General features: G+C 37.0%; 1 pseudogene; it reads left to right on the forward strand.

Moving 5' to 3' along the window:
- The first annotated feature begins 2,268 nt into the window (after positions 1-2,268).
- LOC134361269 (abl interactor 1-like) lies at positions 2,269-3,496 on the forward strand (annotated as a pseudogene).
- Positions 3,497-4,391: the final 895 nt, after the last annotated feature.

Here is a 4,391-nt window from a genome sequence, read left to right on the forward strand (position 1 = left end):
TTTCTGTTCTAAGACTTTTTTTCTTTATTTTGTTAGATAGTTGTGGCTATTCATAAAGTGAAACCAATCACAGTATTGAATTTTCTTTTGTCTTTTTAAAGTAATATATTCTGCCACAATTTTCGAGTACATTATTTTAAATAAGGAAAATAAAAGAGCATTTATTGAGCACCTACCATATACCAGAAAGTGCTCGTGATATTTTGACATTTCTTATTATCTTCACATCCCTGCTGAGAGAACTGAGGCTCAGAGAGCTTCAGGAAACTCGTCAGGCCAAACAGGTGTCTGTCATCTGCCTTCATATCTCGTGCTTTTTACATTACAGAATGCTCAGCAAAATTTTCTAATGTTCTTACTAGACCAAGATATACAGCCTTGAGTTTATAGACTAATAGGGCAATCAATTTCAGTAATAAAAGAAATATAATTCCCCTACATTATTAAATATGTATTGGAACTAGTTTCTATCAAGCAAGCAATAGTTCTCCCTTCCTATATTATAGATGAGGAAACTAAGATTTTCGAAAGTTAGGCAATATGGCCAAGATACACAGTTGAGTCTAAAAGGCAGCTTCCAGCCCAGCTTTTAATGACCTAGATTTTCAATAAACTAAAGAAAAGTGCAAAATCTTGAGTTAAAATAACACAAACTACAATTCAGATATTGCTATGAGACCTTAAATATTAGCAACTTGGTAAAGCCTTGTTTTATTTACACAAAAGCAGCAAAGCTCATCAAAACAATTAATGAGAAGGACATGAGACAGGCATACAGAAGTGCATAGCCTGAGAAGCTTCTAGTGCCCTCCCTTCTCTATGACAAGTACATAGAGAGCAGCGAGGGGCCTGGGGCTCCTGATTTTAGAAATGTTCCTCAGCTTTCATCAGCACAGATGTAATCAATTAAAGTAATAATTCTGTTGATGAATCCATTCTCCTCTCAGCATTCTTCTTCTTTACCCCTTAATTCTTAAGAACATCAGGTCAATTTTTAGTATAAGATCAATTTAAAAGGAACTGAGCAGATTTTGTTTTCTTACATTGTGTTAATTTGCCCTGCTTTACTTAGCCTAACTGAATTAACTTCCTATTGCTACTGCAACAAATTATCACAAATTGAGTGGCTTAAAACGATGGAAATTTATCTTACAGTCTAGGGGTGAGTGTTCTAAAATCAAGGTGTCTTCAGGGCTGCATTCCTTCTGCAGACTCTAGGGAAGAATTGGTTTCCTTGCTTTCCCAGCTCTCAGAGGCAGCCGCATTCCTTGACCCATCATCCTCTTCCTCCCCCACATCACTCCACTCTCTGCTTCCATTGTTGCATCTCCTTCTCTGCTCTCCTGCCTCCCTCCTATGAGGACCCTTGTGATTGCACTAGGTCCACCCAGATAATCCAGGATTATCTCTCCGTCTCAAACTCTTCAATTTAACTTCCTCTTCAAAGTCCCTTTGCCTTGTAAAATAATATATTCATGGGTTTCAGGGATTAGAATGTGAACATTTTGGGGGGACCATTTTTCCATCTACCACACTATGCAGGTAACATAAGAAAGAAAAATTTTCTAATTTTATAAGTATATTTGAATTGGAGATCTTCTTTTTGATAGCAATATCCAAAATATATCTATTGTTTATTAACAACTGTTTTAAGATAGAATGTCTTAATTATGCTAATAGTTAAGCTACCCTTCAGTTTATTTCAATTCGACAAACAATTATTGAATCCATTCCACTGTCCTCCAGGAGTCAGACAGGTAAACAGAAGCTTCCTACATGGTGTGATATAAGATGAGGGGGCACAGATTTTAGAATATGTGGATGCTTGTTAACAACATATGCTTCAGAGATGATGTTCTTGGAGCAGGTGTATCAGAATCCTCATTTATGGATTTGCCAGTGATCAGCGCCCCGTACCACTATGACACCTTAGTGAAAGCAGACCCATAGTTAACAAGCTGTATTTGCACATATTTATGTATTATTCCCATTATTGCATTTTTCCTGATGACTTAGTGGGTTAAAAGTTATCACCTAAGAAATTGTTAATTTATTTGGCTTATTTCAAACAAGAGAAAAAAACCCAGAATAATTTCTCATATTACCTTGTGAGTGAGCATAACTAACATTTGTACCACAAACTACACATTTTTATGAAACCCACACTATGTAAAATTTAAGTAAAAGATTTAAGATTCTTCCCTGTAAAGCTGCTTTGCAGAATACTACATCTGGAACTTGAGAGGAAGTGAGGAAGAAGGCTGGAAAATGGCAGAGCTGTACATGTTACTAGAGGAGATCTTGTCTGGCAAGAGGGCACTGATAGTTACCAGAACCTGACCTGGATGGCGGACTACTTTGAGAACAACTACATACAGGCTACAGCCAAGAGAAAATCTTTAAAAGAGACCAAAGCCTGCACCACCCAATCTCTAGCCAGTGTTGCTTATCAAATAAATGCATTGACCAACAACGTACTCCAACTGCTGGACATCCAAGCCTCTCAGCTTCGGAGAATGGAGTCTTCCATCAATCATATCTCATAGACTGCGGATATACATAAAGAGAAAATGGATAGAAGGGAGATTGATACTTTGACAAGAAAGAATACCTCAAGAACTCACAAAATAATAGCACCTACAAATATGGAGCACCCTGGAAGGTATATTCAGTAACCTATCGACTACGCAGTTCTGGATGATGTGGACCATGATGTCAAGCATGGAAATAACTAGCCTGCAAGAACTGGCACACTGTAGAGAACAAATCCTCCTACTTAAAAACCACCAAGTCCTCCCATGTCAGGCCAAAGGACATCGTGATAGAATATACCTTACAGAACCCTGGAACCTGTGAAAGCCCCAGTGGTTCCTAATGACTACGTGATGAGTCCTGCTTGGCTTGGAAGTCAGCATAGTCCAGGCAGGGCAGCTTCTTTAAATCAGAGACTAAGACCACAAACAAGAAGTCGAGAAAACAGTGGAAGCAGTGGTACTGGTATTCCCATTGCTGTGCCTACACCTTCACCACCCACTATTGGACCAGCAGCCCTGGGGTTAGCTTCTGGTTCCTAATATGGCACAATAACCAGGCAGATTTCTTGATACAAGTCTATCACTTCTTTGACATCTTCTGGTGGATACAGATGAACTCCCTCTGTGACTACTCAATTTTCTACTCAGCCTCATGTTAACTGAGGGCCGCTTTATTCTCAAAATTCAATTGCTTATAGTCCAACTCCACCACCACCACCTCCACTAGAGGATGTTCCCATGTTTGATGACTCTCCACCTACACCTTCTCCAGAAGATTATGAAGATGGAAAGGCTGCAGTAGCTCAGTTTAATGATCCACATGCAGATGGGGAGCCTGCTCGGGTCCCCAAAAATTATATTGAGAAAGTTGTGGCAATATACGATTATAGAAAAGACAGGATGATGAGCTGTCATTTATGGAGGGTGCAATCATTTATGTTATAAAGAATGATGATAGCTGAGATGAAGGAGTCTGCCATTGAGTGATTGGTCCATTCTCTGGGAACTGTGTTGAATCAATCGTGCATTGTACTGATTTAACTTTTTTGCTTTTAAAGTACATTCTTTTCATTACTCAGTCATACTGTGGGACTATTCTGGTTAACAGAATTGTCTTAATATGTTTTAAAATGTGCCCATATTTTCAGGACATGTTTCATAGATAAATTAAATGTCTATCTGCAAACAAGCATAAATCTTTGAGGCAGTTTGTGTATTGTTACACAGCAATTTATACAAGAGGCTGTCTCTAAGTGATTATGCTTATATATTTACGTATACATTATTAACATTACAACCAACCTAAATGTTCTGGGGAGATGGGGTCTAATATTTAGTGACTATGATTCAGATTGTACCATTACATGTTTCAGTGCACCGTGGTTACTAATGCTATGTCAGGCGAATACCAAAATCAGAAAACTTAAATGCTGGTGCTGGTCATACTTTTTGTTTTGATTCTCTCATTTAAAAAAAAAATACTGTTTGTCTAAACCATGCATAAAAATTTATACATAAAAATTCCAGATATTCACCTGGAGTTCTCATATTTAGTTCTGTTGAATTGAGTCTCCAAAGTCTGCATGTGATATAAAACAAACAAAAAGAGAGTTAGCTATAATGTTGTAATTAGTACCTAAGTTTTTTAATGAGTAAAATTTGCATTATAAATTTTTTCCATTCATAAATACATAAGCAAACCAAAGGTTTTTGTCCTTTCCTTCACTGGTTTACTTCATAAAAATAAATAAAAATAAAAGATACTGATTTATTATATTAAAAAAAAACACGCAAAAGTACATCTGAAGAATCAAACAATTTAGTTAATTTTATTCTAATTACTTAATGCAATAGTTC

This window comes from Cynocephalus volans, chromosome 1 (genome assembly GCF_027409185.1).
Source record: "Cynocephalus volans isolate mCynVol1 chromosome 1, mCynVol1.pri, whole genome shotgun sequence".
Lineage (NCBI taxonomy): Eukaryota > Metazoa > Chordata > Mammalia > Dermoptera > Cynocephalidae > Cynocephalus > Cynocephalus volans.